The sequence below is a fragment of the Pholcus phalangioides genome, unplaced genomic scaffold (genome assembly GCF_987345545.1).
Source record: "Pholcus phalangioides strain wild (caught in Gottingen) unplaced genomic scaffold, Ppha-v1.0 ptg000018l_1, whole genome shotgun sequence".
NCBI lineage: Eukaryota > Metazoa > Arthropoda > Arachnida > Araneae > Pholcidae > Pholcus > Pholcus phalangioides.
Window position 1 is genome coordinate 20,010,645 of NW_028301611.1, and position 12,266 is coordinate 20,022,910.

Consider the following 12,266-nt stretch of genomic DNA (forward strand, 5'->3'; position numbering starts at 1 on the left):
GATCTGGTTGGGGGCGCGGTAGCCCGGTCGATAAGATACTCGCCTAAAGTACCAAAGGATGTTTAGAGGTGTCGCGAGTTCGATACCCGGTTCGTCCTTGTCAGAAAACTTTCCTGACACAGGGGTACAACAAAAAAAACGGTGACTTAACCGCAGCAAAAAATTGCTACCGCAGGGAGTCCCCCATCGAGGGGGTGCGCACCAACCTCTCGACGAGTATAAAAAACAAGCCTGCCGTTCGAAACCGCCTGCGGGCGAGACAAATAGTCCAATTTTCGTGACTACTCTTTCCTGGAATTCACCACCCTGTGCCAGGGCCGCAACTAGGGGGGAAGCAGGTGGGTCTCGTGCCCAGGGCGCTGGACCCAAGGGGGCACAAATTTCATTCTGAAACCTCTCCTTCAACATTAGAAGAGGGCGTCAAAATGCGCGCTTGCCCCGGGTGACCAAGCATCTAGTTGTGGCCCTGCCCTGTACAATGACCCGCTTGGCCTCCCTCCACTCCTGCACTGTAAACTTGTGTTTCTAAAAGTCACTCTTTCGGTCACACTCTCTTGCTCACACACGCTTGACTTGGAGAGAGATGCCTATGTATGAGGATGCATTTGAATATGACAGAAATGGGAACCAGAAATTGTGCTGCCCTTAGGACGCTTCGTCCCCAATACAATTTCACCACCGGAAATTTCACTCTAGAGTCTAGACATTTCGCCTACCCTGACCGTATCAGACCAAGTGATTAGATGAGTGACTATATAAGTGGGTGAATGAATATAAGAATGAGCAAGTGAGCGACTATGAGTGATCAAGTGAGCGACTATGAGTGACGAAGTGCGTAAGCATATGAATGACCAAGTGAGTGACAGTATGGTTGAGTGAACATCGACATTCAGCGATTTTATACATCGTTCCCTTTACGTCTCGCTCGCAGAAGAAAAAGATTTCGATGTCCAAAAAATTCCATGTCCCAACGTGCAGCTGCGAACGACCAACGTCAAAGCAAGAAAGGGGTAATAACGATGCTCATCACGGGTGTTCAACGATTTTACGCATCGCCACTTCACGGCTGGCTCGCGGAAGAGATTTCCATCCCACGTGCAGCTGCGGACGATCAACGTCAGAGGACGAGAGGGATGCCAACGGAGCTCATCATCGGTCTTCGGCAATTGTAAACACTTCCTTTTTTCAACACGTCGCCCTCGACGAGCGTTCCCCCTTGCAGCCGAGAAGAAGAAAGGGAAGACGACGATCCTCGTCATCGGCGTTACGAAATTGTATGCCCCGTTCCCTTCCCCATGTCGTTGCTCGCAGAGAGATTGGAGAGAGAGTTCACGTGTCCCCACGTGCAGCTGCCGCCGACTAATTTGTAAAAAATAACCGGACAATCGTTGTCGACTCTCCGCCACTTTCAGGACGTTGCTCGCGGAGAGGTACGAAAAAAATTGCCCCTCCGTGCAGTGCCAACCCGAAAGTATTCAGAGAGAAGCTGTAGCAACAGCGATCTTTGCCGGCTTACCCTTTCCTTTCGTTCGGACGCAACGTCGTCCTTGATATTCATCCTCGATGGCGGTTTAAAAGAAAAGATTAAAACACAAGTAATGGGAGGTGTCATGTATTCATTCAATCCAACTTGATTAGTGTGTAGTTGAGGATTTATTATTTTCCACTTACTTTTATTCAATGACAACTTATTCAAACTGATTTATGTCATTAATGATGTCTTACAAATTATTTTTCAAACTCATGGCTAGGACAAGGAAGAGAAATAGGTAGGTCAAGTTGATCAGCACCAACCATGAGTCAACAGCAGAGCACATCATCATTTGAAAGAAAGGAAGGATACACAAAATATTGTTCTAGGAATGTTGAAGTAATCAATGTCATATGCTGTTCACCAATGTATGTTACTATGAAATGCACTACCTCCTAAACTACTTAAAGATCCAATTCATCATTTGTATATGACACGATGTTGGTCTCCACTTGTTTACACAAGATATACGGAAAAGTGGATGTTGTGTAAAGATGCCTATTTTTTGAGATGTTGATTTTTTAAAAGAAAAAAAAACATTATAATTTGTAGTTATGGATATCAATCTTCCATCACCAGTGAAATGTGGGTAGTGAAGTTCTTTGTGTTTATGGACACTCAGTGCTCATCCCAGTTGTGTGGGCTTGTGATTAAATGACAGTTGGGCAAAAATATCTGAGATAAAAAATAGAAAAATATTCCCGTTGGTTAATAATTATCAATACCAATTGATGGTACTAATTAATAATACTTCAAAGTGATAAATGCATAAAATCAAATGCAATATCACATTACAATGGAAAATTTATTGTGAACGATCAGCATTCCTTTATCATCAAGAAACAGTCTCATTGTGAGTTTTGACACTTCTCAGTGGTTCAAGTAAGTTTCAATCTTTTCTGTGTGAATGTTGTAATGCAGTGGTTCAGTTCCCAAAATTGAGAATCTATCTTTTAAATAAATCCATGATAATGTCAAGGATTAAATAAAAGAACCAATTTCTAATTAAGGCTTTTTTTTTTAAATTTAAGCTATAAAATATTGATTCATGAGAGAGATTCGAGGAACGTCTCTGCCCCCCCCCCCGCTTATATGATTTATTTATTTTGCTTATTCCACAACAATAAAACAAAAATGACAGCTGATACTAACTTGTACAAAAACACAAAGACAAAAAGTACATGAAAAAATACAAAGCATTTCTTTATTCCCAAGAAACAGTCTCATTGTGAATTTTGACACTTCTGAGTGGATGATGCACAGTTCAAATAAGTTTCAACCATTCCTGTGTCAATGTTGTAATGTAGTGGTTCGGTTTCCAACCTGTTTACTCGAGAAGCACTCTTTTAAATAAATCCCTGTTAATGTCAGGGATTAAAAAAGGGATTTTTAATTAAGGCTTTTTTTTAATTTAAGCCATAAAATATTGATTCATAAGAGAGATCCGAGAAACGTTTTTAGCCCCCTTTATATCATTCATTTATTTTGTTTATTCCACAACAATAACAACACAAAAATGACAGCTGATATTAACTTGTGCAAAAAGACAAAAAATACATGAAAAAATACAAATAGAGAACATTCACCTTGTAATTCCAAGGGACCAAAATATCAGTCAAATGGCAATCGTCCTAAATTTTTCAAAAATAACTTAATTGATCGTTCGGATTATAAAATTGATTTTACTTCACATCTTTTTTTTCAATTTTTAAATATAAAGAAACAGAATGAGCCATTTTTTATTAGCAACTTATATGTGGGGATTAAAACATTCTTCTATCTTGTTAGTCCAATCAATATTACATACAAATTTTTTTTTTTTTTAAATAATCATTGTATAAAGTTTCAAATATACTTATGCAAGGACATGCAAAACCAAATGAAAAACATCCATATTAACACTGTGCAGGGATTGCAAAGATTATGCAAACAAAAATGTGATCAAGTTCCTAGACATAAATATCTTGTGATATAATGTATTTACAAAATAATAGTGGAAACTGTATACATCAATACTTTGATGAAATTACATTAGTTTTTTTGTTACTCCTATCGGACCAAACTTTCCCAAGCATCTGCATTTATTGCGTGGTTGCTTCATAGTTTGTTTCTTTTGCAAATGAGAAAATGCTGAAATTGGAGTTCATATTGTTATTGGTACGGTTAACTGTGTGAAATAGATTTATAATGTTGACTAAGATCATAGGCGGAGATAGACTTGAAAGCCTGGGGTGGCATGATTATGATGAATTTGATTCATGATTATATGATTTATGATTAAGAATTTTTGCATGTACAAACTAAAATGTTTTCCCTTTAAAGAGCCAGTCAACCTAGCATTGATGTTCAAAAGTGTATACATATATTCACAAACCATTTCCAAGGCTTTATAAATTTTTTTACAAAATTTCAGGTTTTTTATTTAATTCTCTGTCATATGGTGTTTCTTAATTTGTTTCAGATGGTATCTAGTTTTTTTTAAAAATTCATTGTTTGTCGCAAACGTCAAAATCTGGCTTTCCGGCTTGAAAAAAATGTTAAGTAAAGAGACTTGATGGAAATCTAGCATTTTTTCAAAAACTTGTAATTAAATTTTATATGTGCGCCATAGATGAATAAAACTGATGATAAAATTTTGTTTTTTCTCTTCATGAAAAACTATTTTTTTGTTCATGTCCCAAAATTTTTCACATTTTAAAAAGTCCACTCTGTTACGGGCATTTGGGAAATATATTTTTATACCAGATTAAATCTGGTATCACTTTTGAGCTCATTGAAAGGTTCATTTTTAATGCTTGATTAACTTTTTTGGCTTTAACTTTTGAAAAACAACTTAAGATTCATGTTATGTCTTTAGTACCAGATTTTTCACTGTGGAATGTGTTATGTTAGTGTAAATAACAATGTCCACTCTGTTACATTATCATACATAATTTTAAAAACAAATTCTCATCTATATCAACATCAAGTGATAGTACATGGAGATATGCTTCAAAATATAATAAAAGTTTTCATCAATCATTTCAATTTATAATGAAAAAATAATACTTTAAGCTAATTTGTCCACTCTGTTGCGTGTTCCAAAAACAAGCAACGCAACAGAATGGCAACTATGATTTAAAGTATTTTGCTTACTTAAGAGGTTTTGAAGTTTTAAGTTAAATTTAATAAGTTAGCTATTAAATTTAAACCCTTTACCACAATCGCCATCATGTTATTTTTTTCAGTTAAATATGAAAGTAGTATATAGATCATCAAAATCACTGCCAGGGGCACAGATCCAGGGAGATGTGCCATAAGGGGCATTTTAGTATGAGTAAAGGTCGCTATATGACAATACATTCTGTATTTTATGGGACAAACAACATTTTCCTTATAGTATTTTCGTTTCTGCTCTCCCCCCCCCCCCAGTCCACTCTGGATCACTAATGTGAGAGGCATAAACGCGATATTTATGCCAATGTCAAATTACTATTCAATTTCAACAAAAATTTTGAAATGAAACAAAAATCACCCTGATATAATATACAACTGAGCAAGTGCAGTATCCACTTTGATCAGATTTTAAAATTTTTACCGGACGAAAATTAAAACTACAAGGGAGGAGGGGAAACGTGTGTTTTTTGAATTTCCTCATAGGATGGATGTTTTTCAAATGTTATAGGGGGAATCTCTGGGTCACCTATCATATTTTGTATATAATTTTTTGGAAAATAAAAGTGTATATGCATAGCTTATTTGGAATATCTGAGATATTTCTCTCAGTTAAACATTTCCGTGCACTCCGTTGTAATGATGTCCACGCTGTGTTACGAGAAGCATTTTTGCAGTTCAAAGGCAAAAAACATTTAAGAACACTTCAAACTAACATGTTAACTTATAAATTACCAATCCATTGTATGTCAGATATAAAGAGGTTTGATTTTAAGTAACTAAATATATGTAAAAAATAAATTTTTCTTTGTACTATTTCGAAAAAATCGTGAGAAACCATCAAAACAACAGAAAAAAAGTCACAAAAATTTTTGAAACTACCTTTTTTCAGCATATGTGTCAGAAATAAGCTGATCATAAAAAGACCTGAGATAAAAACAGCAGAAATAATTATATTTTTTTACAGTGATATTTGTTTTGGTAACAGAAAAGTGGACGAAACCCATGACTTTCTGTCATAAAACCCAAAAAATAAAGTATTATAAAAAAAAATTGAAAATATTCATGAAATATTAAACTTCAAGTCATTGGCTTTAATTTGAAACCAATTTAATTTGAAAATTCAACTTTGAATTTTTCATTTCAGAAATGTGAAATGAACACTTTTTTGCGGGAATGACCCACATACTTTCTTTCACTCATAGTTCCCCTTTTTGACTATGTTTTATTTCTGTGCCCCCATATCCAAGAGCTAGTCCTATTTTTGCTAATTTTATTAATTTATTACCATGCTTTCCTCATGCTTGGTTTTGCTAGTGCCAGCTACTTGAATATCCCATGACTTCAAAAGACTGGCTAAGAATCGTTATGGCCATGGCCCCCACAAAAGGTGGGCTGGCAAGGTTCCAGCCCTGGGGCCCAGGATGATTTTCATTATTTTTTGTTTTTTCACGCTATAAATCCACCATAAAAGGGCCCGTGAAAGTCTGGTCGGGGGCCCCCGCAAAAGATCCCAGCCTAGGGGCCCTACTCCAGGATGTGGGGGCCATGATTATGGCATGCATATAAGTAAATTTCATGAAGTATATATTCCTAAAAAATGCACAATTATGCCACCAAGATGAGGAGAGCAAGAATAGTGTATCTGGTGGAAACAATTTGCCAAATGTTGCAAAGAACGATAAATATTTTGGTTCGTACCCGGGAAAAGAATATTTAATTAAGTAATCTGGTACAGCGCCGCAGGTCATTTAAGTGATCTGCGAATTGTGTCACTTCTTATGTGTCACTTCTTGTGTCACAGTTATCTGGGATTGGGCCACAGGTCATCACTCAAGTGATCGGATTAGAAATGTTATGTTTTTTGTTTTAAATTTTGTGATCTACCCAAAATTTTATTCCGTATTAAAAATAGTTGCGCATCATCGGTTAATACATAAATTAAACTAATTTATTCGCACTCAAATTTTTTTTAGCTCATGTTGTATAAATCCAGAGTTTTAAAGAGTATTTTCAATCAAAGCAGAGCTGGAAGGACTTTACACACACAAAGCATTGTTTTGAACATTTAGATACAGCTTCGATTAGGAAAAACCATTCCATTATATATAAATGCCAGTGAATATGTCATATTATACTCAAACTTAGTTATTCTCTAACTTTTGCATTAAGAATAAGTTACAGGAGTTTTTTATAAGCAACATATGCAATCCAGCATTGCAAAATTAAAGGAAATTTGTCCTACAATTCAGTATTTTGATTGCCAGATATATTCTAATGTTATGTACAATAAGGGCATTGTTTTAAGTATCAGTGATTGTATCTAGATTATAATTTAATAACAGAAATTCATATATATTGCACAGCTGTAAAATAATTTTAACAAACACACCATCTCCCTATAAAATTCATTATGTACTTTTATAATAATCTGAAAACTACTCTCCACTTGACTTTGATTATTTTACAAGAATAATGCACATACCTGAATTAAAGTTTAAAAATATGTATCAATACATTTGAATGGTGAAAAAAATTGATATAGATAAAAATTGTTTTAAAACAGTCAAATGAAAATTGTTTAGTTTCAGGATAAAAATTCAAATTATTGTTCTCAATCAAACTTCCTTTTTCTGCAACTAGACATAGGCCTAATATCTACTAATTTAAATTATTCCATTGTGCCAATGTACATTAGATCTGCTGTTTAGCGGTGGTTCAAATTAAGGATGTCTGTGGTTGAAGCACACAATACACAAGGCTTGACGTAATTTAGTTCAAAATTTAATTCTCAAATCACTTAGCAAGTAAAATTCAATTGAGTATACCATGACTTTGATGATACCATGAAGTTTGAAACTCCTATTATGAAACATTTAGAAGAGTGTTTCCTTGGTGTTCTTATCAGTTCTATTTGATAAGTGTAAATTGTAATTGGTACCATGCCAAGTTGCCATACTGAGCAATGAAAAGTAGATTCAGCAGCTCAAACAGCTTCTGACATTCAAAGTAACCTTATGGTACATAGGTTTTTAATAGCTGGCTGATGCGAAGATATATTTTGGTTAGAGAGAAAATTCAACTGTCTTTGCGGGGAAACGAACCAGCGTCCTTTCACTTTCTGGGTGAACGCCCTAGATCACTAGACTACAAAGGCAACGAATATCTCAATCTTTCCTAGGAGCTCGTGTGCATTGAAGGATGAGTCACCATTTGGTGGCAATGTCAGCAATTGTGAGCTTTGGCCTAGTTAGGTCTGATCATCCATGTATGGTCCCTTTCAGTGCACACGAGCTCCAAGGAATGATTGAGATATTTGTTGCCTTTGTAGTCTAGTGGTCTATAAGGCATTCACCCAGAAAGTGAAGGGACATGGGTTCGATTCCCCACAAAGGCAGCTGAATTTTCTCTCTTTCTAAAATATATCTTTGCATCAGCCAGCTGTTAAAAACCTTCATATGGATAGCGGAGAGTGACATCATCCTCGGATAACCTTATGGTCCCTGCCCAATAACCTTTCTTAATTATATGAGAAGTGATGTATTAATGTGCAAGCAGGACAATGGGAATGACCAAGCGAATAATAAATTGCTCACCATAAGATCTATGATTTGCCATCAACATTCAAGCTTTAGAAGAAATTGCAAATAGGAAGTCCCGGTTGTCCATAATACAGAGTTTTCTTCTGCAATCATGTCTTTTATTGGGAAAGTCAACCCAAGTACCCATTTTGTCAAGGTCTGTTGAGATCACTCATATTTCTACTGTTCTATTTTTTACTCATGCTTTTGGTTACAGTCACTGTTTGCTTCATTAGATTTTGAATGAACATTGTGATACGTCTCACATCTCAACATCAGAGCCATTAATTTTTATCATAAGATTTGTAGTTTTTATATTCACGATATTTTCATATTGTTTTAATATTATACAATAGTTTTATTTTTTTACAAATTTTATTCTACTCATCTACTTTTCCTGAGCGTAATTCACAGATTATTATGTTAAACATCAGAATTTTTTTTGTGTGGATCATACGCTGCCACATATTATCTGCAACTTTCTTTCTTGGGAGGATGAAATAGAGCAAATCAAAAAAAAAAAAAAATGAATTTGTCGTTTTATTTATATATTTTTAAGATATATATACATGGCATGTATGGATGTGAATGAAAAAAATGAATAGTTTTTCTATAATAACATGACAAACTACCACTTCCATTCCTCTAGACTTTATTATTGATTAATGGGAATTCGCATTTGTTGTATTGTATTTTTCTGCAGACAGCATAATAAATTAAGTAATGAAATTTGTGAAGGAGATAATACACTGCCATGGATCATATACAAGATATTACTGTTTTTTTTCTCATCAAATGGCATTGTAATTTTATTTGTACCACTTCTCTGATGCGACATGACTTTACAAGTCTTATGCCATTACAATTCAAATTCAGTTCATGACTGTCCGAAAATTGTAGTAATTGTAGTGTTTTCAAAATTCTAATATTTATGCTTATTATTCATAAATTTAGTTCACGGATACATTATTAGTAAAGGCAAAAACTTTAATCTTATTAGAATAATGAAAAGTAAAACAAACTGGTAGAATATTAGTTTAGTAATATTGGAAAGGAAAATGTCATTTTCTCTAAAAAACTATGTATATATTTTTTAAATAGCAATTTCATATTGGTTAAGCATTAAAATTATGCTTTTACTCTTTAGGTGACATCTGAAGACAAGAATCATTAGTTTCTGCAAAAAACTTCTGATGCAGCAATGACAGCAACAGATTTTTTTTCCAGTTCCAACCAAGTAGACAAAGTTTCAAATTCTCAAAATAAGAGACAAAAATTATGTGCAACCATAGATTCATGTATATTGTCAGATCTACTCCAAACCAAGAAAAAAAGAGTTTTGGATCAGCAAGTAGATTCATGTATGCCACTAATACACCTTTCCGCAGTGTTGAGCAACCAAAATTTGTTAAATTAATGCAGCAGCTTTGCCCAGGATACAGTCGTCCTAGTAGGCACGAGATAGGTGGACATCTTTTAAATACCACTTACGATTATTGGATGGTCTAATGTACACAATGAACCAGTTATATCTGTTACTGTCACAACCAAGGCAGGTGATGTGTACTTGATTGACACAAGAGACACAACTGGAAGAGCTCACACAGCTGCAAACCTGGAAGAAATGGCTGTAGCCAGCATAAAAAAATGCCAATCTGAAATGTAACGTTTCATCAGATCTGTACGAATACAAAGCCACAACAGGCAAAATGCCCAATGAGGTGGCTGAGAAAAAGATGCCCATAACAATAATATGGATGTCATATATTTCTAAAATAGAATGTAATAACGGATAATGCAGCAAATGTCACCAAAATGTAGGACCTTTTAAGAAAAATTATGGATTTGATTTGATAACACATAGCTGTTCAATAAATGTACTGAATTTGCTAGAAAATTATATTGTATATCCTCGACTCAAAGAACAGTTATTGGAAATTAAGTATTTTCACACAATAATCAATTTGCAAATGCGTGTTACTGATCACAAGTAAATAAGGCTAAACTAATTGTACCTTCTGATACTCGTGGAATTCTTTTGCAGATACATTAGAGGTTTTACCTCAAAATTTGGTCCACTTTCTTAAAATTTGTGAAGAAAATAGGCATAGAAACATTTATAATTAGCAAAATATTGGTAGAAACATTCAAAACCTAGTGCCAAATTTTGTTATGAGGAGGAATGTTGAAAATATTTCAACAACTAAAATCTACTGATGTCGCCCTTGATGAAGTCCAAAAAATTAACTAACATTTATACATACATGCTGTGTATTTACACATTAGATGCTGTATATATTTGGAAAGATTTGGGGAAAAAAATGGAAAGAAAAGACCTTATAGAAAGAAGTGCTACAGCATCTAGATGCTCACTACAAAATGGCTCTTACACCTGCACATTTTCTGGCATACATGCTTGATCAAAGAAACGAAGAGCAAGAATTCTCTGAGCAAGAAAAAAAAGGATGCTTTGAGTGTTTTGAATCAAAAATATCCAGTACACTGAATGCTGCATTGACAGTGAAATTTCATGCAAAAAAATCAAATTTTCAAGAATATTTTTTTCGAGCTAAGTGCTTTAGAATCAACGTCTAACATTCAGCTGTGGACGACCGCCGTCAAATGAAGACAAGCACTACTACGATGGTGGTTGTCATCGGCCTTCCGCGATGCACACAAAAGTATGTCCCTACGTCCAGCTGCCGCCGACAAACGTGTGTCGAACAGACGGACGACTACAATGCCCATCATCGGCCTTCTACGATGTCACGCACCGTCCACTTTAAGCTCGAAGGCGGAGGAAAAAATTTCAATGTCCAAAAAGATTTCTATCCAAGGAATTCCTATGTCCCTACGTGCATCTGCCGACGACAAGCGTGCGTCGGAGAGACGGACGACAACGTAGCTCATCCTCGGCCTTCCGCGGTCAAGCACCGTCCCCTTTCAGCTCGTCGAGGAAAAAATTTGTCCCTACGTGCAGCTGCCACCGAACAGCGTGTGTCGAAGAGACGGACGACAACGACGGTTATTATCGGCCTTCTGCGATGGCACTCACCGCCCACTTTTAGCTCGAAGGCGGAAGAAAAAATTTCAATGTCCAAAAAGATTTCTATCCAAGGAATTCCAATGTCCCTACGTGCATCTGCCGACGACAACGTTGTTCATCCTGGGCCTTCCGCGGTCAAGCATCGTCCGCTTTCAGCTCGTCGAGGGAAAAAATTTGTCCCTATATGCAGCTGCCACCGAACAGCGTGTATCAAGAGACGGATGACGATTATTATCGGCCTTCTGCGATGGCACTCACTGTCCACTTTTAGCCCGAGGGCGGAGGAAAAAATTTCAAAAATGATAAAATACCAAGACGTAAATATCTTGTGATATAATGTAATTACAAAATAATAGTGGAAACAGTATACTTCAATACTTTGATGAAATTACATTAGTTTTTTTCTTACTCCTATCGAACCTAATTCCCCCAAGCAATTCATTGACACTAGCACAACAGCTATGATAATCACCAATTCCACACTCAACTTGGTCATTAATTCACTGCAAACTTCATTTCAAAACCCCTTGGTAAAGATAACATGGAGTTAACATTGCTCAAGTTTCTAAAAGCAACACAGCATTTCCTAAAACTGCCACGACACAAAAAAGAGAGCTCATTACTTCATGAGCACACTCTAAAGAACCACACAATACTAATTGACACACACTAGTGATTAAGCTTTTTCATATCAAAAACAAACCGATAACACACACCTTTGCTCGTTAACATGACATTTATATTACTATAGAACCTACAACTAGTAAGGAGGATCTAGATCAACTGAATAAACACAAAACAAGCTTGAAACACATTGAAGAATGCACATGCATCTCATATTTGTGACTAACAGAGCAGTTGGGGATCAGCGGTCATCCTAAACAAAAGTTAGTTCTTGTTAACGCTCTAATTTAACCGTTATCCTTAATAACAGCCGTGTTGAGATAATTGAAAT